This window comes from Hetaerina americana, unplaced genomic scaffold (assembly GCF_022747635.1).
Source record: "Hetaerina americana unplaced genomic scaffold, ioHetAmer1.1.p SCAF_15, whole genome shotgun sequence".
Lineage (NCBI taxonomy): Eukaryota > Metazoa > Arthropoda > Insecta > Odonata > Calopterygidae > Hetaerina > Hetaerina americana.
In genome coordinates this window covers 6277138-6304945 of record NW_027286625.1, presented here as the reverse complement: position 1 = coordinate 6304945, position 27808 = coordinate 6277138, and the positions used below count along the sequence as shown (strand labels likewise).

The 27808-nt window shown below is 41.1% G+C and overlaps 1 protein-coding gene and 1 non-coding gene across 4 annotated transcripts in view; both read left to right on the top strand.

The window, feature by feature from the left end:
* LOC139686779 (uncharacterized) overlaps nucleotides 1–27808 on the top strand; it is a 472645-nt gene that overhangs the window by 430192 nt on the left and 14645 nt on the right. The gene's annotated exons all lie outside the window — the stretch shown is intronic.
* TRNAD-GUC (transfer RNA aspartic acid (anticodon GUC)) lies at nucleotides 18789–18860 on the top strand. Its single transcript has one exon. It is a non-coding gene; the product is annotated as a tRNA-Asp (tRNA).

The window sequence follows — 27808 nt, the reverse complement described above, 5'->3', positions numbered from 1 at the left end:
AACCCCAAATTGCGTGACATCATTTATGGACGACGCCTTATTACGCTAACAATAGTTTCATGCAAAGGGGAGGGTGGTGGCACCGTTCCGAGCACCATGGTAACAGCTTCCTACAGATTGTGATGGACCGTTTTCATGCTCTCGAAGAAGTACCTGATGCAAGGATGGGTTGGTGACAGAGTAATCTGCATGCAGGGCTTTAAGGAAATTTGTGTCCCCATCCTGCTGGTGTAATATCATCGGGGACCCCTTCAGCAGCATCAAGACAGTTTCCAACTATTTTTAAAACGTTTGTCCCGCGGCATGATCCCCTTTGGTACCCCATTCCCTCTCCACCCCTGCCCGTCTACCGACTCTATCGCCTCCATGATTTCATTGCTACCAATGTGGCGTTCTTTTTCCACTGCGCGTTTTCCTGGGGAGAATTCTTGTCTTTCCCTTTCCAGTAATGTAGGAAGAGGATGAGACGAGGGAGATAGGGAATGCAGCTCGAAACAGAGGAATGGAACAACAGCTCCATTTCCCTCATCGGAAATTTCCGTAGTTTAGAAGTTTTGGATCCAATTATGAAACGATTCCCTGTTTACTGTCGTGCAAGGATTCAGGGAGGGAGAGAGAGAGTATGTGTGAGAAGGGCAGCAAGGAATGGAGAAAGGGATAACAAGCAGAAGGATTGAAGCCTGCAGGGTGAGGGGTCGCTGTCTCGTTAAGTCCTCTCGTCCCATGTTTATGTTTTTGCGGCCCCAGAGTTTTTCCAGGCTCAAGGAGGTGCGCGTGTTTAGGTGCACCACTCCACGTTGCCCCTCGGACCACTAGAAAGCTGCGCTCTCGAGAAATTATGGCCGTTTTTGAAATATTTAGATTTCGGAGTAATAACACGGTGGATAACAAGGTCAGAACGGCCGCCACGGGTGGGATTCTTTTTACCGGCTAATTTTTGCGGTCAGCCGGGGATAATGCAAATTCTCACCGCTCCTGCAGACTTTCCCTTCTACTCGGAGCAATCGAAGATTAAAAGAATCAGAGAGCCCGTATTACGTTCATTCGACTTTCGCATTATCATCCCCACGACGTGATACCCCTCCCCGGAAAATGTTCACCTGAGCTGAGAAATAACTTGACTCCACCGAATAACGTGTCGAATAATTTGGAACTGCGGCGACACGTGCAAGTCCATCCTGAAGAAAATAATTCATTAATTTATTCATATTGAGCCAAGGGTGGGCACGGGGAAAACTATTACAAGTAATTTTATCGTAACCTTGGTGGTCAAAAAAGATGACGAGATAGAAAATTGTAGCGTGATAAACCACATCGTTAATTTAAAATAAATACTCAAAATAATAAAAAAATGCATTAAGATACTGAAAATAAATAATAGATTGGCAATATTCTTCCGTAATTAGGGATTCCTTTTCCCTATCTCTCCCGCAATTTTAAATGCCAATTTGATGACGAAAGTTTGATAACACTGTTTAAAATAACGAAACTTCAAATATTCTTGGTGAGTTAAATTGGAGATAATTCTTGGAGTTGACGTATGCATGCTATGTAAAAAAACTTTCATAGATTTGATTTAAGAGCGGAATAAAATTTAAAACGCGACAGTCTCCGTCACAGGCCAATTGGGATAGTCAGTTAGTCATTAGAGTCATAATTAATAGGAAATTTAAATTTTTTTCTGTCATAGATTGATTTCAAGTGCGTGCTAACTTTTAAGTTCAATGTTAGAAAGCGATCATTCCGATATGATATTCTCTTGTACTTGAATGACCAGTCTTAATGGGAGTTTGTGAAGAGAATGCATACATACGATATTGGCTATAGCTAAAAACGGTAGTGAATTTAAACGTAACGAAAACATTTTCCCACACTTTTAATACTATGAGAATCGTTCTCTACAACTATCTCATCCAATGGATCTACTTTTTTAAATCATATAGCACATAATTCAAGCTTTCAAATCAAAATTTTTTAGCATAGCGAAACCTTCCTTGTTATTAATTAAAAACTTAATTAACTTGCCAAGATGAGACTTACAGTCGAAGGTGGGTAAGATTAATTTTCTTTTGATCCCACATAATTCGCCAAGCTTAAGCATTTAAGCGCACGATTACGTGAATTATAATCCGGATTAAAGATACAATCGATGTGGCTGAAATAATATATATCCTTACAGGAAGTAATTACGTTCCGTATAGCCATCCACACAGCTTTTCAAGGCCATGCACTTTTAAGATGCACTATCTTTGCCTTCCAGCGATTTCTAATTTAATTTCGTGAGACGAATAGCTAAGTTAATGTGAACGTTTACGCGCAGCAATTTTACACCACGATCTTTCTCGGAATTCTAAGGTTAAATGATAGATTGGTGGGAGGAAGAGCGTCTTTGACCTTCAAAATGTCGTGGACCGCATTCGTAGAACTGCTTTCGGGACTGAGATAATTTTTTTATTGCCGATTATTCCGATAGCCATTTAAGATATACGTTTAGCGGAACGTCAAATTGAAACAAAGTGAAAATTCCTCTCACTTGCACGGTCATTGTCGGGCGGAGAGGTGCGTGTACCTAAGGTCACCTGCTACCTCTCCACGGAAGGTGGGAATTAATGATAGGTTGACTTATCGACTGAGAGAAGAGGGGGATTGGATGAAAACTCACAGTCGGCATATTATTGTAATCTCTTCACATCGTCAAGGAGTCTTGTATTCCATATTATCTAACGTGAGAACTCATCTTAAGAAACAAATCTCAATTTGCTGTTGAGAATATGCATGGGAACGGGACCGTCCTCATCGTGACTTAAGAACTAGAAAAAATGTTACGTGAAAGACCGCGCATTTTAATATTTTCATTCATAGCCGCTGAGTTACCCAATCACCAACAATTGCGTGTTCCTCCCTCCCGTCCTCCAATCACATGCGATCATGGCTCGCGCCCCGGCAGCACAAGAAATTACGAAATCCTCGTAAAAATGTTGAATTAAATCCAAATTGACAATGAATAATTGATGGTGATGGAGTTCAAAGTTTCATCTCCAATGTGAACAGACCAATAGAAACTCTCCGTGGGTTCGGACTGTTTCTATTGGTCAGTGTAAGAGCAGAGAGACGTTTGCATGTTGGGTAAATTTGGTAGTTATACAATTGTGAACGAATCCATAATTTTAACATATTTCTAGTCTGAATCGAGTTATTGAATTAAGATTTTGCATTCAATTTGGTCCGACCTTTGGGGTGGATGTCGTACTGGACGCAACACTTCTCGCGTGCTAAATTAGAATTAGGACCGGGCTTATCTTTCTAAAAAAAATTATAAAATCATCAAAAAAAATTACTTTTTTGTCACGATGTCCGCCATTAACCGATGGATTACGTGTAGAGGGATCATCCGAGAATTCTTTCGCTTCAAAGCAGCGCGAACTCCGAATCACTTTGCCTTCTCCACGGCGCTAGATACTGGAGTCGCATCTCGCCAATGCCTGACGGAGTGGCACGGGGGACTAATTTGCGCGTATATTCATTTGATGCATTTCGCTTGTGCTTGAGTGGTAGGAGGATTCTCTCATTCTTCCTTATTATCTTCAGCGGATCCACCAGAGATTTGGGACCGAGGTTAGCCCCTCCCTCCCTTCTCCGAATCTCCCCGGCTCGGCACACACTCTCTCCCGCCGTGACTGATCCTGACCTCGGGCCTTTGCTTCCTCCACCACCCCTTCCCCCTCTCCGCCCAACTCGTCCTCCAAGGGATGCGCAATGTTGGATGTGGCATGAAAGTATATATTACTTTTTCTTTTACAAATATATCAAAAGCCGTGATACTTTTCAACAAGGCACTTCACCATCCAATGAAATGATTGATTCTACGTATTAGTGTTAACTCAGGATATCGATTGGGCATTCACCACAAAGAAAGGCATGGATTGGTTTGAGCCGGTATACCTTTCGCGCTCTCTCATCACCTCACTTTCTCACGCATATTAGTATGCGGCCGCCATCCCTTTATCCCAAAATCACTCCCAATGCCATTTCTTCACGTGAATCACGCACCAAAACCGTTCCCTTCCGACAATCCAAGAGTTCCTTGTTTGTTTTCCTGCTCACCTTCCCCAAACCCGTAAATTCGGTTTGAGCTTGTTTCCGTTTTCCATCCGTACGGCTTACCTTTCCAAGCCGTACGATGCTCCAGTGTAGTGCTACGTTTTAGCGATCTATTTTCTATCTTTCCAATATCTTACAAGCTGCCGTTAGGGTGTGTGGCGGGTGGTGTTAGGGCAAGAGTCATTTATCTATAAATATGCTCCTATTCTTAAATATGAAAATATATTTGAACATAAGCGCACTCCAGAACGCACACTAATAATGAATGGGTGGAGTGAAGCTTTCAAGTTTGCTATTTTTAAATTATAAAAGAAAAAGCTGCCTATGTTAGGTTTTCATAGGTCTTTGTTTACATGGGGCCCCGTCATTAATGTCTCCTTATTGTCCGTTGGCTACGTAAAATACTGAGCACGCATGGGTCGTCGGATCATTCAACTGGTAATGCTAGGGTCTCCGCCTATGCCTTTGGAAACCCCGCCTTAATTCTACTGGACTGGGCATATTTGTTTACCAGAATTCCTTGGAAACTACATGCGTTTGAAAGAAAAGAAACCTGTTCCCTGCCCTTAATGTTTGATTGGTACCATTAGGCCTTAGTCCTAGTTGAGCTCCGCCCTCGCCTGTCAAAAAAACCTACCTAACCTTTGGTATAATTAAAGTGCCACATGTCATAAATTGTCGATTTAATTCGAAAATATACTTATATTATACGGATCATCATCCCTGAAGACGATGCACGAGTCGGGCATCGAAACGTCGGCCAACATGGAACCCCTGACCCGGTGGAAGACCCGAGAGAACTTCATCAAGCAGATACGCCGGGAAAGCACCAAATCTTACTTATATGGATGTGTTTTTCATACATTTTCCATAATAACTTGTCAATATTATTGTCAAATGGACACGGAAAGATAAGCACTTAATCAGCAATAACTGCCATATTTAGGTAAAAATCATTAAACTATTAATTGCAAGAGGAGGATATTTACACCATCATCACTATTGTCAAAGGTAGTCTAACATTAAGTTGGTAGGCGGTCACGAGAAGATAGTTCGACACACCGGAAAGACTACTGGGCCACTTAAAATGAGTAACCACTTTGCAATAATCCAAACACTTCATATTTCATTCCGCAGTTTCAACGGCAAAGTGCGATTTTACAAGCACTAATGAATCATTTATCATAGATGAAAATGAATCAGGTGCACCTGGGAAAGCACGCTTATGAGTAGTTGAAGTGCGGTTGAAAAACGTGTGAATTGAAAATTACTGAGTACTTATTCATTTGAATTACGGATATTGTATCTAGACGAAAAGCGTGTATACGTGATTACAAGTTTCCAAGCGCGATTTCGTGGAAGATGTTCAGTTTTAAAATAAATAAACTACTTTTCTATCCACAATTTCAATTGCTTTAAATCAAACTATGCGTTTCAAAACTACTCATTATTTGTAATCGTAAAATTATTCATTGGCATCTCAGCAACGTACAACAACCTTTTCCCCTATGGTAGTACCGTGTCCTCAGATCATGGTAATCTTGAGCCGTCCCTTTTCCATGATCTCCATAATGCACGACCTCCTTCTCCCCAACATCCTCTCCTTTGTGACCCTCCTCCGTATTCCCTAGTCATTCAATAGTATAAGTGATATATCTTAAGTATACGGGACGAAAGCCGATGTTTGCCGGAAGCTTGTAGGTGTATTTCTACAAATGTAAGATATCATAATTATTATTTATTTACATTATTTGAATGCGCATGCCTAAGAGTTACGTCCCAACCTGCTCAGTCCACTTTCTTTTTTTAGCACAAATTCGAAAACGGCCAATTTTTTGTCTTTAACATCGAATTTTAATAATGAAGTGACAGCAGGGATTATCACACAAGTTCTAGGTGGAGTAATAAAGCCCACCAGGACGGTAGTCGAACTCGCGAGAACGTTATCCAGCCGCCTTCAGGGTCGGCGGAATAGCAATTTCTTATTTTGTCAGGTGCAAATTTTCTCGCGTGCATACCTTTCCTCCCTCCCATTATGCTTTATCTCGTATCGCTTTAGGTTTGCTTTCCTCGAAACTTTTTCCCGTTTAATTTGGACGTCGTCAATACGTGTCCGTCGCGGCGAAGCGAACCTTCCACCAGACACCGGGCATCGTCCTTTTCCTCCATCCGGCCGCGCTCTCTCAATCTCGCTCGTCATACACCCCTCAATCTTTCGCTCCTGCCCCTTCCCGCACACCTCTCCCTCCAAGCTCTCCGTTTCCGATCAGATAGCCCAACCATCCTTCTCTCCCTCCTAACATCACTCGTCTCCCTTCTTCGTCCTTAACCCATCAGCGCCCGAGTGTGATTAATGCGGCAGCTTCGACTGCATCATGAAGTTCGTTTGTTTTCTCGAGAAGTGGGTACACATCACTTCACTTCAAATGTCTCCCTCGACTCCCGCAAATATCCATCTCTCTGTTGGTCATCACTTCCCCGATAAAACCATTTTTATAATCCATCGAGCGAGCATTTCTCTTTTCAGTAGTTAGCCAATTTGCTTGGTCGCGAGCCAGAGAAAGTAGTAAGTGATTCTTGCAGACTCATGATTCCTTGCGAATGTTTTCGATCGATGCAAGGTCGGTTAGACAGCTCTGATAATTCCGTCGTTCGATTTACATTATCTGTAACATATTTGCGATAGGGCATATTACGTGTTTATTAATTTACGGCAACCACCTGCGTGGCGTTCAAAAGAAATGTCGGCAGTGAAAAAACACTGATATTTATGTGTGGGTAATTAAAAGCAAATGATAAAATTTCTCGTAGAGAAGTGGAGGCTCACTAATTGGAGAGAAAATTCTTAGTGTGATCAGAAAGTCAATACCGTTTTAATATTTTTATTTGCAAGTGCGCAATGTGTTATCGATTTGTGATGTGCATCGACAATACATAAAATGCAATTTTATAATTACTAAGGTATCATAAAGTAAAAAGAAAAAGATTTTGATTAAAATTCCTTCATTTTGAAATTATTTTGCGCGACCAGGGTTTCAGCATAGTATGTCATCTTCGGATCCCTTACGCAAAATTCCAGGATTCCATGAACGAAATGGTTTATCTCAATAATTTATCTGTTGAAAGATTGAGGGGTCAATTTTCCGAGTAACCACCTAATATTTCCATGAAAGAAGGCATTGACTTTTCTTTTAAATAGTATGAGTTTGTGAATTGAGATATATTTTATTATATTTGATCGAATGAGGTAAATAAAATCATTTACCTTAAACTATGTTGCTGCCTAGATATTTATGAGACGCAGAGGAGTCCACCCGAGGGCGAAGACCAAATGTCTCAACATGAACGGACGGCACTAAAATCAATTACCTTCGCTGGGCCTTTCGACGTTGCCTGGCATTCAATCGCTCAACTCTACCATATACTTTACTACCACATTCCTCTATACTCTGTCGTTTCAGAGCTTCATTTCTAAAGTAGCCCGAAACTTCGGCCAAGCGATTCAGTCTGGCAAACTCTTTTTTGTAAAAAGAGTTTGCCAGAATTATTCTGGCTCTCGTGATAATCTGAGTCTTTTACGCTTCCCAGTCTCCATCCATCGTCCTTTCCGAGGTGGGAGGGATCGGCGTTTTCCAAAAAATACGTTGAATAGCCCGCTCAAGTGTCAGTTTGTGAAGGAATCTCCTCGCGAGCTCCTGCACGTCCTCCTCCGATTAGGAAGAGTCCATTACCGAGTCCGACCTTGGTCTCAATCGGCGCGATTCGTCTTGGGCCTTCCCCGATCGTTTTAGGTGCTTCCTGCTATCCCATCTCCAACTGCGAGGAGGCGATGCCTCCATCGGACGCAGGTCATGCCTCGGCCCCGCGATGGACTGCCGCGCTCGTAGGCGATTCCGAGACCGGAGGGGGCTCGTGATTCCGAGACCAGAGGGGGCTCGCGCCTCCACACCCCCCGAGACACGTGCAAGTGGACGAGACGCCCGCCTTCAGCCGGCGATCTTACCTCGATTGGAATTGATGGCTCGACCCCACTCGGGTTGGTTCATTTCGAATTCCGTGCGGGTATGCGTCGCGGAGCTCGGGCTCATTTCCACAAAGCGATTCTCATTTGATGCGAAAGGTGATCACGAGGTCCGTACCCCTTGCTCGGCGGCCGCTCGCCGGTTACGAAACACGGCAGGGCATCTGCCCCGGATGCAAATCCATGCAACCGGGGCAGTTCACGTCTCCAGATTCCGTTTCGTATTTCTTCGCGATCATTGGGACAGCCTTTATTTTGCCCGATATCGTAAGGCAGGTGTTACGGCAGGTACATGTTCTGTAGTGTGATTTGTCCTTATCTTTTTCTTTATATTACCCGATTTCGTGGCGTGATTGTTGTGAAAAGGATTTAGTTCGTTAAATGGGAATATGAATAAGTAGGCTAGCTGTCAGTCAAGTAATGGCTATCGGCAACCTGCCCACCATTATTCATATATTTATTTTTATTTATCGACTTAATTGGGCGAGGTTGAGACTAATAGTCCCTTCTTCCACCTAACCCTACATTACAGACATTATATTGAAGACAATCACTTACAACCAAGCCCTAGATGGAGGGAAAACCACGTAGGCGGGAATCGAACCCGCGACCTTTGGGTTGGCAGGCTAGGACGTTACCCCGCCGCCACCGAAATCGGGGTAGTGAATTGAGGGAGGTGATGCAGCCCCTAGTTGGTAGTGTATTCGGCTAACAAGATGAGGGATCGGGAATCCGGATGTCTCCGGAGGCATCGAGCTTCATCCAATCTGCGTGACCTTTCGGGTACCAGATCTTCCCGGGAAACAGCAAGCGAGAATTGGCCTCTCTCCATTACCGTGTCAGTTTCACACCCCGTGGACTTGTTACGAGGTGAAATCCAGCTTTACCCATCACACCGCTCGTCGGGTTAAATACTGTTATTTCGGTTCGTTCGTTAATTTACGTGGGTGACGTGCGACCGTTAAAAACTAGCTCAAATGTTAGGGGAGTAATTAGGGATTTATTTTGCGTGTCAAGGGAGGGGCGATAGCCATTTAGTTACTATTACCCAGCTCGTAATGGAAGGTGAAATGGGTTTGATGACCATTTAAGCGAATGAATACTTGAAATGTACCCTAGAGTTACCCGAAAAGGGAGAGCTTTAAACAACAGGACCTGAACCCAGGCCTTCCTTGGAGTAAAACATTTTCACTGTGACAGCAGAGAAATTTAATCATGTTTTATTTTAATAGAAATATATTGGAAAAACTGCTAGATATTCTTTCACTATTTAATTTCGATCCTCAATATTTATGTATCATGTAGAAAATTCTGTCATAATATTTTTTCAGAGAAACATTATAATATCAGGAAGTTTCTCATGGATCAACTAGTATGTCAAGTTTCGTATGTGGCAGTATTTTTTACCAGAGGAATCTCCACAGAGAATGGGGAAACGATCCCAAATATTGCGGAATATGATTTGTGGGGCTGTCATACCTAACGGTGATTTGAATGCGTGCAGCATTGAACTTAATTTAATAACGTAATTCTTTCCCACCGTGAGCAATCAAGTGAGAAGTGTTTAGTCTGGGAATGCAATGCGGCAAGATACGAATTGCAAAGTCACATTTCTTGCTCGTCTCCTAAGTACCCGATAGCCTTTAATTTATGGCGCACTCGACTGTACGTCAGCGTCACTGGAGTAGACGGTGAAATGGATTTCATAGAATGTCAATCGGCGTTCAGTACAAAACAAAGCTTTCTCGTAAATTACGAAATCTTTCTACTCGTTACAAAACTTAACAAATCAGAAATGATTCTTTTTCTGTCCTTGTATCCTACGTAAGTGCTGTTTTATCTGGAATCAATAATTATCGATCAATCTCTGTTATTTTGTTTTCCCCGAGTCAATTTGCTGCATTAACAGCGCATATTCTGTAAGTTGAGTTTGCACCGCTATTCACGAGGATTATCACGTTTCGATCTTAAACAGTCGCCTGCTTGATTTCATAATGCATAGTTTCTTTTTGCTACTAATTGTTTTCCAAATTTCAACAGGAAATACTAATTGTAATAAGCATGAACTGTAAAATAATATGCAGACTGTGGTAATTAGTCATGTTTTCGTTAACCTATACATTCACGGTCGTCATTTTAGGGCATCGAAGAAATCTTCCCTCATCCTAATACGATCTTCGTAAGCTCGTATTCAATTTTAGTAGCTTCTATGATTTTTCCTTCAATGCTAGAGAATAAATAATGGCATTATGAAAATTAAAGGTCGTTCACTTCGTTATCAATGCTGTAAAATGCCATGAAGTTCCCAAAATTCTCATTCCCAAATTTTGTCAATTTGGTATCAGTTATAGTGGTTATAACATTGATTCCTCTGTTGTCAAGCGAAGTCAATTCGAAAACTTTTTACCTAGTAGTAGAAGAGAAACTTCAATTTAACCACTTAACTAGTCTTGCCTTATCTAGTGTTAGGACCAAGTTGCCTTCGTATTCTAATTTTATGTTGAGCATATAAGCTAAACCTGAACTAGACTCCAATGAGATCTATTCCGGGTATGGCGTAAGTGGTTGGCTGACCCATAGTGGTATGTTGGTTCCAATCCCGTCTGAGCACGAATGCCTCACGGCCGACCACCGCGGGTTTTCTCTGATTTTAGCCCGCGGGGCGGCATGACCTCAAGCTTTCGGAGATCCGAAAAACTTAAATACTACTGCCACCGCTGTGCTGCATTTTTGCCCGGGGAATGTTTCGAACCCTTGACATTTAAGGCTGCCCGCCGAATGTATCGATTCTTATCGTGTAAGTGAGCTCGTGCTTCCTCGCGCGTTGCCCAGCGCTCCGTTTCATATGTTTACGTTCCTCCCTCCCTCGTCCGACATCCCATAACCGTAGAAAACAAATTCGCGGGAAGATGGGTGAGATTTCGTACGGGTTGCACATTTTTTTCGACATTTGCCTCCGGACCACTATCATGTGATGCCAGCTTTCCCTGCCCACAAGGAAACTGTCCCGAAATTGAACTCTAAGTCTAATACTCGTTTTTAGTCACTCCGGGACAACTGGAACAGGTGGATTACTTTTCTTACGTAGAAGCAAGCGAGGCAGCATTAGCGTCTGCCAATTAGCTTCTTTGGTTCGGCTGGCGCCTTATTCAGAAGGACGCAGGTGGAGTTTTCTCGATGAAGAAAGAAGTGTACGGTGTTCGGAGATATTACGATTTGCCACCTGGAAAGAATTACCGAAAATGTTTGTTGTGATTGTGACAGGAATTGGATCGGCAATCTGAGCAGTTTGAAAAGTAGGACCAGGCAGCAATCTGGATTTAAGAATAAACACCGTTTTGAAGATCATTAAAAATTGAGTGGAAAAAGTGATAAATGATATGCACGGGGAATTTAATTAAGGCAATAATTTTTTTATAAATCTAGAGAGAACCGAAAAATTTGATTGGGGGCTCAAGGTTACAAAATGGTGTGGGGTACTTACTGAAGCAAAAAATAGAAGGGACGGGAAGAATAGTAATATTGAGGAAAATGTGAATAAGCAGTTTAAGCAGCAGGGAGGAGTTTGGCAACCGAGATTATTTGCGCCATTAGGGATGGGTGGGTAAATCGGAAGAGGTAGAATTTTATGGGAATAGAGGAAAAATACTCGGTTTCGACAGCCAACTTTTGGAAAAGACGCCAAGGGGTCCACGTCCCATCCAACTGACAGCGTAGTCCACTTGAAGTGCTCTCCGCATAGCAATCCTAGTAGGGATCGGGATACCAATGAAAAATTCTTCCACCTCGGGATTCAAACCTGGATCCTCGTGGTGGGAAGCCAGTAAATGAGCCACCGTATCATCCCGATCCTCTGGACTCTAGGGCGTTGGATCCCCTAGGGCCTGGAATATCAATTAAAAAAAGGTAGGAGCAAAAAGTGTGGTATAGGAAATTTATATTTTTCCAACTGGACGGAATGTAAAAGTATATAGAACTATAATTAATTATTCTCGGATTAAAATACAAAACCACGGCAATGATCAATCGTAGGATTTAATCTGATGAGTGAGGCTTCAGCTCACCCTGCTTAGTACATCCGGCCTGCGTAATAAGGGCGTCTGGCACTCAAATTAAGGGTGTGGAGACCAGGTCCTTTCTAGGGGTACGATAATCATTTTCCGATATTCCATTTTATAAAATTTTCGATAAGTTTGTATATATTTATATTAATATTTAATCGATTAATTATATCGATAAATATCGTCGATATTACCCGTATATAATTGCCTGGGATACCAAGTAGTCGATTATCCACGAATATCCAAGAGTCCATATCGACGAAAATTATCGACACTCCATCTATCGGATGTTACAAGTTTTCGTATCAACAATTTCGATACGAAAAATATCGAAATTAATTTCAAAATATCGCCATATCTCACATCCCTTCTCCTTTCCCTGAGCCGTATACGATCTCCCATGATCTGGAACCCAGATCTGGAATCCAGAAAGTCACGCGAAGCCGGGAATTCCCAAATTTCAGTTCCGCAACTCCTTTTGCACGATCGAGTAAATTAAATGACGGTGATATTAGGGAAACAGGAAAAGTGTTTCCTCTGGCGCGTAGCGTAGCGTGTGCATGGGCGGAGTGGAAGGATTAGCGGGCGGTGGGAGGGAAAAAATAAGAGAGAGAGAGGGAGGTGGAAGGGCCGAGGAGAAGGGAGGGGTGTGAGGAAAGAATAAGGTCACGGCGAGACGAGCAACATGATGAAGCGGGGCGACCTTTTTGCGGCGACGGAGGAAGAAGCCCTTCCTTCCGCCCGCCCTCGCAACCAGCGGATCATCAATTCAACGGACGCGCTCCGTCCCCCCATCCCCTCTCTCTCTCTCCCACCCCACCCCCCATACATTCGCGGGCTACAGAGTCGAGGGTGGGGGCGACCAGGGGAACGCTAATTGCTTGATAAATCACGGGACCCGAATGCAGAAACTCCGTCGACGCCCGCGGGAAACGAGGAGGGATGTGGACGAGAGGTGGGAGCGAAGAATGAAATGTTTCCTTTTTTTTCGTCCTGACTATTATTATTACTTCTATTTCTCCAGAACTCGTGTCCGAGATGCGGAAGGAATGGTTGAGAGCTTGGAAGGTTCAAGGTGATTTGGGAAGTGGGAGGGAAGAGGGTGAGTCGTTCCCACTACGCGGTCTAGAAGCGTTAGAAGGTCGCGCGTTAGGTAACAAATATTGCCATGGTGTGTGAGGTTGGTAGATGAGGCTAGAGTCGTGTGGAGGCACTAGTATTTATCGACTACTAAACCTCACTCGCAGGCAATGCTGCTTTGAGCTGTTATAAAGATATCTCTGTATGTAACGAAATAGCGATATTTTCCACTTTCAGTGTCGATCCTTGGTATAAAATATTCCGAGGTATTGGCCAAATAGACCGGCTATGTCGAATACCATGGATATTCATCCTAAATATCCTATTAATTAATATAGGTGATCTTAATGATTAAACGCAGAGACAAAGACAAGAGACTAAGTGTTAACTTTATTATATTTTAGTCGCCTCGGAGGTTGAGTGGATGTCGTGAAACTTGGTAGATTTTTACGAGGGGCAGTCAAAATTGGTCGGAAGCATCTCCGTTTCATTCTCGTATAAAAATTAGATTATGATTTACCATTCCATATTCTGTAATGTGGATAATTAATATACGTTTAAATACTTTTTGCTCGTTAATGCTGTCGCATACCAAAAGAATAAATCTTCAATAATGACCCAACAATCCCAGCTTTCAACTGAAATAGAGGAGATAAAAATAACATCCATATTTTATTTCCACTGATTAGACCATCTGGCTAAAATAAGACAAACGAGGCACTCGTACTAATAGATTACAATACTTGTTTGTCCTCACACCTTTCGCGGTCGTAAAAAAACAAGGTAAATAATTAAGACATTTTTATGCGAATTCGCTACAATATTTTGCACCTTTTACCAACACAGTCTCATAAATCAATTTGCCAGATGTTCAATATTTCACAAAAAACAATTGAAGTCAGGAAATATAATATTTCCGGTCACCCGCAAATTTGGTGAGTTGCCAGATAAAATGTTGACGTGGAGAAGAGCGAGGTTATCGTACCCTTACTATTTTTATTTGAGCTCTACCCGAGTCTCTCAGATATATGTCCATGTGAGATGGGATTAATTACTGTTGGAGTTTTGATCGTACTTATTAATTTCGTGGCGCCTTAGTGGGATTTGGAGGGCGCTATTCCAACACCAAAGGACCACATATGCAGGTTCGTATAATACAACTAGCCATTCGATGGTACAATTTCCCCGTGCAGTAAGTGACTCCCACACCACCGGGGCATATAAGACTGAAAGCATGTCTTCCGGCGCTAAAACTAATCACTGATTAGTCGGAGTCCACAGAAGATACGAAGGGACTAGTTATAGTCGACACGGTTTATAGCCGGCGGTCGGAAATGTAGCTAATGTTTGTTGCTGTTCCACCTCTCACCCTCCGTGCCCATCTTCCTCCTTCGGAAGCGAGCCCAGAGAGAGTGAAAAGGTGCCGAAAGCATTGTCAGCCAGTGAAGAGGGAGCTGGAAGGGGGTCCTCTTTCGTGTTGCCACAAGATATTCCCCCGAGAGGCGTTGATGGGATCACGGAAAGAAAACTCCCTCGCAGGAGTGTGAGGGCACACAAAACAATATCCAGGCCTGCGCGGAGTCGTGACCGATAGGGAAGAAAAAAATACGCCTCCGTGTTCATTATGTTGTGTATATTGTACATCCCAGTATATATATATATATATATTTGTGTGTGTATATATATATATATATATACATGTGTGTGTATGCGTATGCACATGCATACACATGTATATACATACATATATATGCATATATATATACCAATGTGTGTATTTATATATATATATATATATATATACACACAAAAAATCGAAAAGTTGTCCAATTGAGTAAATTGGGTTGAAATATTGATTTTTATAGATGATAGGAGAAGAACAGAGGGATGGTAGACTTATCCGTGATGTGGATGAAAAGGAAAATAAACGAATAAATACTATGATTGGTGAGGAAGGAGAGATAGTTTTTAGGGGAAATCCAAAGATGGAAGGAATGATAAATGCAGAGCAATTTGATTGATAATAGAATGCTGAGCATCATGATACAGGGAAAAGTTTGGCATACGATAAAAATATCATTAGTGATTATACATATATATGATACTTTTTTTAAATATCTGCATATAATTGAAAATTACTTGGCTTTTAAGTTTGCTATGCTTTTTACTTGTGAGTCTCTCCTTCATTAATCCGCAAGACAATTTATTCACGCCCAACGGCTAATTCCATTTAGTAGATTTGTACGCACCCAAATTAACGCTAACCCATCCTGACATTGGGGAAAGAAGTTCGCTCTACCCAACCTCATCCTGGGGATTTTCGACCCTGAATCTGGCCAGAATTTGCAACGGATGTCAAATTCAGGGGTCGTGTGCGAGTTCCAGCGATTTGACGCGCAAATTTATCTTTACGTTGCCCGCGCCGGGATTGCTCTCGAAATGTAAAGAGGGCGACTGTGGGTCGGGAATGAATTTTGCGTGATAGGACCTTGCCACGAGGAGTAATGGGATGGGCGCGAGACAAGAAGGTACGTCGGGCATCTGCGGAGTGGACTCCGCTGGAAGGGATGATTTAAAGGAGATCTTCAACCAAGCAGCATCCTCCGTGATAATGTATCTTCTTCTCTTCTGCTTACTACGGTCGGATGTCCCTTCTCTAGATAATGAGCTTCGCGTAACTAAAAATCATATTTTTTTAAATTTTATTTGAAAAATATAATGGTCTAAATGTCCATTGAACACCATAAATTTTATTCGTGCTGGTCGAAGGGGTTGCTAGAGCTGTGTAGTTGGAGCACCAATTGGGAAGAATCTGCTTTTTATGAATCCTCTTATTCCTACTCCGAGTCAGTGATTGTTTTAGAATGAGAGAATCTTACAGATATATCAATTTTACTCATCGGGTTCCTCACGATTAAATTTATGGATTCTTCGCAAACCTGAAATGAATTCGAAACAGAAAAAATAAAGGAAAGATAATGACTCTTCTACAATGCGGTTTGGAATTTGTCGTCCGTCAAGGCTCAGTTTGGTATGAGCAGAACTCTCAACTATCAAAATCAGACTTCGGGTTGATTAGTGCGAACTGGATATACTGCTGTTTGCATCCTACAACCTTATCCATCCACCTTCGGTGACTTTCCGGTCATTATATGCACACATAGATCAATAATTCCAGTATTTTTATTCTCGACCTTAGGCAAAACCATCCGTTCTGAATTATGGTCGGGAGACTTCAACGACCGAGTTAGAAACTAAACTCAGCTTAGGGGCAGTAAAATTAGCCAAAAAAAATTTAATTTACGCAGAAAACAGTAAACAAATGTGATTTAGCGAACCTTTAGATGATCATTCATGGTGAACTAAATCACCATCATGAAAGCCGAAAACTGTGAAGTCTAGAACTTTCTCAACGTGGATCTGGATAGAGAATTTAATTTACACTCATTTACATCGGTGAAGAAAGTTATCCCTTAGTCTTAATGTTTCTAAAAGGTGTGGTCTTTCCTTATTTCATAAATAGGTAATAGTTGAAACTTAGATTAGATAGAGAGAGCGTGTATGTTACTAACATTAAAATGCTCATCTAGTACATCTGTTTACTGGAAGAGTTTGTATCAACACTTTTATTAATCGTCATAAGTAATTTGCAAGCCAATTTAAATATTATTGACTTCAATGAGTTCGTGCTGGATGGCATCATTAAGTGAGAATGTTAATTAAAAGCTTTGTTGAAGTGGTAATCGGTACCCAGTTAACTGGGAAATCGGGGATCATTTCCGGTTTTTTTGTCAAGATATATAAAAGAATATTAATTTAGGTTTTAATGGGATATTTAATTATTTTTTCACATCCTTCTTGCCAGGAATCATGAACATGAAAGAAACTTGAGTGTTTGAGAAAAAATGAATTATTTGTTTATAAATATTAGCTGGAACGATTTTACCCATTCTTGGATTTAGAAAATTTGTCAAGCGTCTCGAAGTTTCGGGTCAAAGGGATGTTTTAATTCCAAACAGGCCTTGAACAAAGTTCCAGCAAAATATTGGCACTTTCCCACTAAGAAGTGAATCAAGGCGGGCTAGGTTAATAAAGTTAGAATACGCTGTGGTTTTCAGCCTATCGATGTTTTTTGTCCCAACCTTTTGAAATTGCATATTAAGAAAATTGAAATGAATAAAATTGGTAGATATCCCGAAAATGTGCACATGGCATAGCCAGTTCTTCTTACATCGGACGCATTCATGGTCTCTAAGATGTCATCTTCGCGACAAAACTGCTTGTCCGATGTGATATATTTTTCATTAACCCAACAAAGTATTATCAATACTAGCGATTTTTAGATTAGAGATTGGCGACACCCGTGCGCAGCTTCTGATAATTTGCCGGTCTCTCAATTTACAAAATGGTACAAGAATTCTACCTCAGGAGCAAAACGTTTTTACAATTAGATCTTCAAACTCGTTCAGCCATCATTTGCATTGGTCGTGTACTGCTGGAAATCAGTCACCGTCTAATGATATCTCCAACATGTCGTGTACCATTTCCTGATCGTCCATCCCACCCTCACGTTTAGCGGAACTAAAGACTTTATTTGCGTGTAGGAAGAGATATAACACGATAAATCATTTGTCACACCCCAAATGGCGAGAAACAATAAATCACTAATGACTTCCGAAAGACGCTAAACCAAATCGTTTCATCGCGGCAGTTGAAATCTCCAATCAATCGGTCGCGGCGCTCTCTTGGAGCCTCAATCACTCCGTGGTGCGCCATTCACTCCCAATCGATGTTACAGATTTCTCATTCCGTCATTCAGATTTTTTTCTCCTTCTTTCCTTTTATCACCCTCGCTTTGTGCGCGCGAGATGCCTTTTAGGCCTTGAGGGTGACTGGCTGGGCTTGACTCAGCCGTTATATTCATACGTGTCGGCTTCTTTTCTTTTTTTTTCAACTTTATCCCCACCCGGGGAATAGGTCATTAACTCTGGCATTGAGGGAGCCATCAAAAAGCGCCAGCCGCTTGTTGCCCCCAAACAGGCGCAACTCGAAACGCGTTGTTTTGACCTCACTCCCCTTTGCCTTCGTCGCTCACCATCTCCTATCGTCTCCCCCGTCCTCTCTCTCTCAACTGCGCATCGACGGATATTTTTTTTATTAATTAACGCGTTCATGCCTCCCGTTAACGTCTTTCTTAAACCATTACCTTTCTCATTGGTAGTTGCACGGCATGCACAAATAGAGGCGTCGTGTGTTGAGTTGAACATTTTGTATGCTCTTGTTTTCCGGAATGATTCAACTGACGTAAATTAATAATGATTCTCTTCCAGGTTTCGTCCGCCAAACGTATTTTATGGCATAGCTCGAAATAACGTTTGAATTTTTCAAACTCAGCTTACTTTGTTCGGGCAGCCTAGTGTTACGAGACAGTTCCACCGAATTAGGGTATATCTTTACGATGACAGCGTGATGCTTTAACAACTCTTGTTGATATTACCTACAAATTATCTCATTTAATCTACAAGTCCTCGGTAGTATAGTGGTCATTATCCCCGCCTGTCACGCGGGAGACCGGGGTTCGATTCCCCGCTGGGGAGAACTTTTTCTTATTTTACAGAATCGAATAAAATATTTCAAATGTATACTGATTTTCAAGAAATATGAAATACATGCACTATAGCTTGCGGCATTTTAACGATGTGTTTGAATATTATTTAGAAGTATTTGCCAGGCTCGGACCCAGGGGCCGAAAAAAATCCGAATTTTATTTTACCGGCATTTTAATAACTCTTATTGCACTTGATTTCATACAAAAAACGAAGCAATTCCATTTTTATTGTTATAATTGTCCAGAAATATTGCTGAGGTAGCATAAAATTCTTGTTTTTTGTATATGTTTGCCTTTTAATTATGAAAATGAGGATTGTGCGAAGAAACGCCTTACTTAATAGATGCTTTCTCTGAAGTAAGGATTAACTAGAGCCGTTATTGCACTCTTGGCTAACATTTCCTCTTCCATGTAGCTTTGAATAAATTTAAATGTTTTGAAATTTTTTTGACACCCAAGCTGTTAAAGTTCTTTCTTCCCATGAAATACGGTAACTCTTTCCTTAACTGCCCTTCTATTCGTGCAAAACAAAAACCACAGATAAATTATCTCCACGAAGAGCAATAGACATCCATCTATCTTTCAAGACATATAAATCACTCTAGGCCAGACGTTTATGCATTTAATGAGAATATATATTACCACAAATTTCCCACCCCGTCACCACGCAGCAGTAAACAAATTTAACCAATCAACAGAGGGCCATGAAAATCTGTTACATCATCCAAAGAGCTGGCATTGCTTTAACCAAAGTGTGTGTAATGTCAAAGAAGATCAGATATATATATATATATATATATATATATATATATATATATGCATACACATACACATTCAAACATTAAATCCTTTTATCTACGAATTTCCCTTATGTCTATTTCCATGTGAATGAATGCGAATATATATATATATATATATATATATATATATATATATATATATATATATATATATATATATATATATATATATATATATATATATATATATATTTGTATATATATACATATATTATTATTATTTTTAGATAATCTACCGGTTAAGGTAGGTTTTTGGATGGACGTAATTACTAATTAAATAATGTAACATTCTACCTGGTAGTTTGGAGAAATAAGTTGGGATTAGAAATGCCTAAGACGCGTTTTCCTTCATTCCAAGATCAGCTGTTTGACAGTATTGAAAGAAATCTACAGTAAATGGGATGTTGATTCAATCGGTATAAAGGCAAAGAGTCAATAATCGCTCGATTAATTCAAAATCGGGGAAAATCTAAATTTTACAAAATTCGAGGGTATCATATACAAATATAATTCGCGAATTCCCGAGGAAAAATACGTTCCATGGAGTAGAGAGGAAAGTTAGTGTTTGGCGTTGGCTGTAAAACGTCCCAAAACAGATTTCATGCAATTCATGTAATAACTATAATTTTTCGCTGCGATTTAGTTGACTGGTGATCGTAACTTTGGTGTGCACCAAATTAATACGTGAGAACTTGTTAAGCCGCCACGCGAAGCATAGCAATGTCACGAGACTGAGTCGGTGCACCTCTCTCTGCGCATTGGATGCGTACTCTACTTTTTCTATCTATATGGTTCACCTCCACGTAGATGTCCTCCGAGGTGGACAATGGTGAACGGTGGCCTATCTCGTGAGCCCTTGTCCTCTCTATAGAGGGCGCTGCGGGCCCGTTCTCTCGCCGGCGCGCCCCGCTTCGCTTCTGCGCAGCGCGCGGAAATTGAGTGACAATGTTATAGCCTTCCTCGATCAGCCCACCCATTCATTATTCTTCCTCGTGAGTCTATGCGTTTTCGTAGGCTATCATGCCTAGCGCACGTGACTCTGCATCCCGGGTGCTCTTCTAGTATAGGAGGAGAGGTTGATATAAAAACAACGGGTTATCATCGCCTCGAAATTCCGCCGATTAAGGAAAAAAAACGTCGGACCTCTTTAGGTTTTTTGGAGCGCAGCCGTAGCCTGGAAATTTCCATGCATTCCTCCAATGAAAGGAAATCTCGGTGGCTTCTAGTCGAATCAGGAAAATACTATTCGAGGGAGATGAGATATTTTACGCAGTAGAACAAAGGTTTCGCTTAGGCTTCCCGCAGTTGCGTTCTGTGGCGCAAATCTCTTCTCTTTGTAAAAACTCCTCCGTCCAGTGTCCCTTATGATTTTCTTCCTGCTTTATCTATTTTTGTCTAAAGCTTTTCGTAAAAACAGTGAAGTGGTCGTATGTGTTGAAGAACTGATCAAGTCATATTTGTGGATGATAAAGCTTTACCAAGCATCGGTAGTCACCCTATAGACTGTAATCATTGTTAAGTGTATTGCAGAGCCAGTGCGTTTCGTATGAAATAGAAATAAATTAAAATAAAGCGAAGATGGTGAGGTACTCAAAAAAATAGGAAGGCTGAGATAAGAATTAAAATTGCGGGCATAGATAGAACGTTCGCCTTTTTCTAGCGTTTTAGTAGAAAGTGGGTACAGTGGTCAGGACATGAATAGAAAAATAGTGATCGGTTAAGAAACTTTTACAAAGAGCGGGAAGTGTATGAGAGGGACCTCAAATGTTGGGAAACGACCACTGAAAACAGTAAAATGTAGCGTAGCGAATTGAATAGCTCCGAAACTTAGGGTTAATGGAGGTAATGAAGAATACTCGTGAATTGAATCGGAAGAGAAACAGACGAAGTCCTATGTATGTATGAAGGGTGAGAGGGTCAGGGAGGTTGATGGGAGTAAATACTACTGTTAATAACCTGGTTATTACAACTACCTTACAACTACCTACAGCTGCCTTACTCTGACTGGGAAGCACTAATACGTAACCATAATAACGGTAACTTTTAAATAATAAATGTAAAGGTTTTTGCTCACTGAGTTTTTATTTACCCACTTCAACAGATCTTTATCGAGATAGAAAATAAAGATTATTTTGGATAATTTCCATTAACCTAAGCAAAAAATAATTTCAACAATAAAAAATTAAAGTTTGACATGTATACATTGGTTATACTACCAGGATGTTGTTCATGACTTAGAACTAGTCTCTATGTGGTACTTCGACTGAAAACTCCTGCAAATGTTATTTTTTAATGTCCTTCATGGCAATTTACCTCATCTCTAAGTTCCTTTTTACACCTTTCTATATGGTTATACTTTTAAAAAAAATAGCCCCTTCCTGGGCAGTCAACCCACTCGCAAACGTGTTTCCGATTAACTTGTTAATAGTGTGATGCACCATTTTCTGCTAAATGCCTACTCGGTTCCAATTTGTTTGATTCCCAAAACTAGAGAGGATAAAAAGAAACTTGAATAGTTGGGTATAAAAAAAATATTAATCTAAATCATGTTAATTCTATACTTATTCACTCATGATTTCCAATAATAAGGCTCGTACAGGATTGAGTTTATCCCTTTGATGCTGCCTACGTCGGCTTAAGACATCGATGGAAAATATTTAACTACTTATTTAATCATCAGTAGTTTTCCGCTTTATAATCTTATGACTAAAGTCTCACATATAATAGCGTTACCGCATAATTACAGCGTCTTTAAAAGTATTGACTATGAGAATTATTAATTTCGTAGCGTCGGGATATTGATCAGCACGGGACAGTAAATCTTTTGCTTGGAATATTTGCAGAAGCCTGTATTTGAATACGATGATATCGTTTTGATGGATGTTTTTACAATTTTCATGCAAGGTTTTATGTTGTTTACATAAATAAATTCCTACCTAATAATTGAATATGATGAGTTTTAGCGGTGTTATTACGACATTTACGAGGGTCATCCGGAAAGTAGTACCCGTTCGTGAAATAAAGACACAAAAGTAAATACGAGGGTCATCCGGAAAGTAGTACCCGTTCGTGCCGCATGAAGTGCTGACGACGCGAGTAGCCGCTGGACGAGGTCAGATAGCTTCAGTGGCTTGTCTGCCTTCTCTGAGCCAAGTTGCGTGACGCTAGCATTGCCTGTGTTGTTTCTGTGATTGTTTACAATGTTTAAAAAAATTGAGAACGCCGCCAGTTGTGAAGTGAGGGCAGTGATTAAATTCCTCAATGCAAGAAACGTTCGCCCATGTGATATTCATCGCCAATTAAAGGAGGTGTATGGAGACAATGTAATGGACGAGTCGTCTGTTCGGCGGTGGTGTCGCAACTTCAACATTGGGAGGGGGAACACACACGACGATGAGCGTCCGGGGAGACCGTCTGTCATTACAGACCAACTGGTGAGCTCAGTTGACGAATTCGTGAGGAACGATCGGCGCGTCACAATTGATGACATCTGTGAGCATTTTCCCAATGTTTCTCGAACAATTGTTCATGAAATTGTTAAACACCATCTGCATTATGCAAAAATTTGTGCAAGATGGGTCCCTCGCGTATCTCAATGAGCTGGCGGCGAAGGACTATGCAGCAGGAATACAGAAACTTGTCACACGTTATGACAAATGCCTTAATTTGCTTGGAGATTATGTTGAGAAGTAGTTTAAAGTATCCTCTTTCAAATAAAATTTTTTATGTTTGTTAATATTTACTTTTGTGTCTTTATTTCACGAACGGGTACTACTTTCCGGATGACCCTCGTATTTCTGATCTTGAAAAATGTTAATCTGATTTCAGAATAATGAGATTTTTGGGGATATTCACGGATAGTGGGTTGTCTGATACCTTTATCAGAAAAACTCGTTCTCTTTTCCGCAAACACTGTTTTTTCAGAGGATCTTCAACATTCTTATTTCCTCGTAACTTCCGTTATAACGCACTGGCCTAGTTGCCTAGTCCAGAATGTGCCCATCTAGCTAAACAGATCGTTTCTATTTTTTTATTGCACTTTTTCGTAAAACGAGACCCATTGCTTAGATTGAGTTTTTGCTAAATACCTTAGATTATTTAGCCGAAATGTGAATACGATACCGGAATATTCTAAAAACTGGTTCCTTTCCAATCTGCCGACCTTTGGATGAGTGTTGGTCTGGCGTCCTAAAAGATAATCTTTCCAAAAATTATTTGTTACCACACACATTATCATCATGCGACCTTATTATTTTTCAAATAATGCTCAGTAACTACACCCAATCAGCAGAATACGTTCAATGATTTGCATTATCATCATTTCTTATCTCATTACATGACCTACCTTTTCGTTCACATTATAGGCAGCGGTGATGCAAATGGTTACATTTCAAGTTAAAGCCATACGCAGATTTTACCGGATCAGAGATTACTGTTTCAATTGTGTTGGGAAAATCAGTGTACATTTAAATGAGATCAATTAATTTTAATATTATCTGCCCATTAATGACGACAGCTTTGTTTAAATGATTTATGTGAAGTTTGATTTAATTGCGAAAATTTAAATCCGGTCATTTGATTTCAATATCAATCCACTCGATTAAATTACAAAGGGGAGAGTCCTTGTCACACTTTAGTTAAGCCCTCTTTACTTGTTACCTACTTAGGTGGTCATTAAAGAATGTGTTTCACTCCGAAGCAGTCCGATTCAACTTCAGTTCTTTGTTTCTCGTTATTCCCATCGTCATTTTAAGGATTCGGCATAAAATTAATCTCAAAGAAACTGTTTTGTGCTGAGTAGGTAAATCGCTCGGAGGCCAGCAGGCTTCAGGCACTTCAGTAATTGGCATGCTCCTTGTTATAAACTTTATGTTTCTTCTTTTGAAAATTTACTCAGGTATAGCAATGATATTTATGTATAAATAAAAGAAGAATGCTGCTAATCGACCTGCGTACAGCTCTTTAAGTTTCATATCATTCACTCTCGTGTTCGTATCACCTCCTAACTTTCACATGGATGTGTCGTACCTACTTTTACCCATGTCACAACAACAGTCAAAGGTAAATAAGAAGAGTTTTGCATTCATTTATATTTCCTTCGTTGACAAATATGAAGTATAGTTCACTCTTACAGTTCGCTAAGCTAAACTTTGGAAAATCAACTTTCCTCCAAGGTTGACACAATTAATGTATGTATTTATGGTTGATTTACTTTTGTGCTTGTTGACAGGCTATGCAGTAAATGAATCTCGAATTGGCCAAACTATGCGTCGAAACTCGGAATCCATTCACTTGCATTGTATTCCAGTATTCCATTTCATTTTTATTAATATTTCTAGACAACAGTTCTCGATGCATCAAGGACCACTATCGGTTGTATCTACAAGGTTGCTCGTTAATGTAACTGCTTCTAACTACTCATTGTGCGAACGAACTCACCGTTGCACAGTTAATGTCGTAGTGAAAAAATTAGTTTTTAAGGCTTTTTTCTGATTGTAGTAGATAAATGGCAATCACTTTATACGAGTAAATCACTTTATACGAGCTCAAAAACATTTTTTTATGAGTCTGCCCAACGAGATACGATGTCTCGGAATTATGGCTCGTAGAATGAAGGGGCCAAAGTGACATCTCTATTTATTATTCTGTAAATCACAATAAATGTGTACCGCAGCATTCAACCCGATGGTTGGTTTTGATAGGTCTCCCCAAAGTTGACATATTCAGGGTACGTGGACTTTTTCTGAGCCACATCTATGTTTCCCACCAAGTTCGAATAATCAGAAAATATCCCTTATTGTATTTAAAGATTTAAATTTAGGAAAGGTATCACTCGGTCTAAGAACTCGAAACTCTCCGGTGAGAGAACAATAGGCAGTGAGTCTGCCTGCTTGGCTGCTGCGTCATAAACCCCTTTTTAGTGTAATTTTAATATTCTTTAAAGTTTGAATGCCTAGGTAGTAGGTATTGGGATCGGTTACACACCGGAAGAACCCGATTCAAACCCTGGTGACTATGGTCACCCCCAAATGTGTGAATTTTTAGGGTGTCATATCTTCCTGAGAAACCCCAGGCAGCACACGGTTAAGGAAGCAGCCACCCTACCCTGAACTGTTCATTTCACACGTTGTACTTAAGAGTGTGAAGTGATCTCTACATTCACCTGTCAGGGTGGTTGTTGCTACGACTAACCTTAGGAGCTCCTAATCATGAAAGGGAATTCCATCCATTTAAAAGCAGTGAACATGGAGGTGCCCAAGAGAAAATGCCTGCTGAGTCTGCTAGGGAAGAGGAGAAACGTCTGGTTCGGATTAATCATAATGCACGAAGGGATGGTTGGCTTCTTTCTGGAGGGTTCAGGGGAAGGAATGAACTATAGGATTGCTCTGGATGGGCTATAGACAAAATGAAATCTCGTGGAATGATACTAGAGAGAAAGCAGGGCACCGTCAGGGGTACCAGCCAGAAAAACCCTTGCTGGTCCATCTGCTCATTATGACGCTTTCCGCATCTGGGGCTCTCATCCCTGCCGTATTCTGCCGACGATCGGTTCTTCCAACCCGCATGGGGTTAGTCAACGCTTTCAAGCTGGCCACAGAGGATCCCTTTTCCAGGAAGGGATCCGATCACACAAACAATCCTTTCACCCATTTTAGTGACCTAGTTTCTCCCTTCAAAAACGGGACTACAGCGCTATTGCCCAGAGCTTTGGTTTGGTCCGTACATCGTACATTTGGCGCAGCTAGGACGCAATTCTCATGTCGAGTTCCTAACTCTAGCTTCAGACTGGGATTAACGTTGACGTCTACTGCGGTAAACCAATCTCTGGTTTGAAACCGTGAAAGAAGAAACCGGCAGCACGGCCCACCGTGGGGGTCGTCCTGACTGCAGAGATTCGGCGCTTGAAAACAAGTGTGGGTGTTTATGGTTTGGTAGGGGGGAGAGGGTGTACGAAGGGAGGTCACTCTCCCTCCAGATGTGTGCCACCGCCCCGCCGTAGGATATTTCGCGGTCGTCCTGTGGCTCCGCTGATCACTCCAAGGGCGACCTCCTCCCGGCCCACTCTCGCCGCTACTTTCACCTCCAACCCGGCGGGGGAGCCTCTGGAAGCAGTGTGAGTGCACGTACGGCACACGATACTATCGCCCTCCTACCCCGAAGACGATACCCCTCGGCTCCAATGCGCTCTCCTCACGCAGCGCAGCCCCTCCGCGTGGGCACGGCCGTGGGTCGGGAAGGCCTCCACCCCCGCCGGCTGACATCTTTCCCCCTTCGTTCACCTCGGAGGGAAAAAACAGCGGGTTGTTGTGTGCGTCGGAGTGGTTGTTGCGTGCCGAGTTCCTCGAATATCGGGCGAGTGTATTCCTGGAATGCGCCGAAGGCCGAGGAGGAAATTAAATGAGATATAAAACACGTGGATATTTTTAGAAATTTAAAAGGTTTCTTTTTAACTTCATCAACCAAAAACCACTGTAACCTACGAATATGATTAGAATTAATGATAGTCGACCGTTCAAGGTAGGTTTTGAATGGACGCATTAGAGTAACCACCGTTGCACTTCTAAGGCTCACTTAACACGACAAAACATGACATTCTGCTCATGGATGAGCCCTTCTTCGATTCCTTATACTTTATTCCTCCCTTCATTCCGCCCACCGATATTTATCAATAGGATATTAATTATGAGTATCGATGATATTTCATAGAGCCTTTTATTAGTTTACTGCCTCAGTATCTTTTGCATCATGGACCGATGCTGGAAGCTTTTCCTCCTTTCCTGTCATTGTCACTCATTACCTCCTACCTCGTTCTCCAAAACTTCCCTTCTCTATTCCTGTCTTCAAGATTCCAATCAAAATGTTCTGTACCCATTCTGTCATGACACTTTTGAATTTAAACTTATGATCCCATTTAATATTTTGAAGTAATCATATGAGTAAATCCATTCTTAATCTTCCCATTCCACATACTATTCCCTGCTTGGAATTATTTCGTGATGGGATACATTCATCCCTTTGTTCTTATTATCTAAATGTTATAAAAGATATATTTTGAATATTTTGCTCCTCACAAATAATAAAACTACCGTAGGCAAACTGAGGGCTACTTTGATGAGTAGGAGTACATCTCATCTAA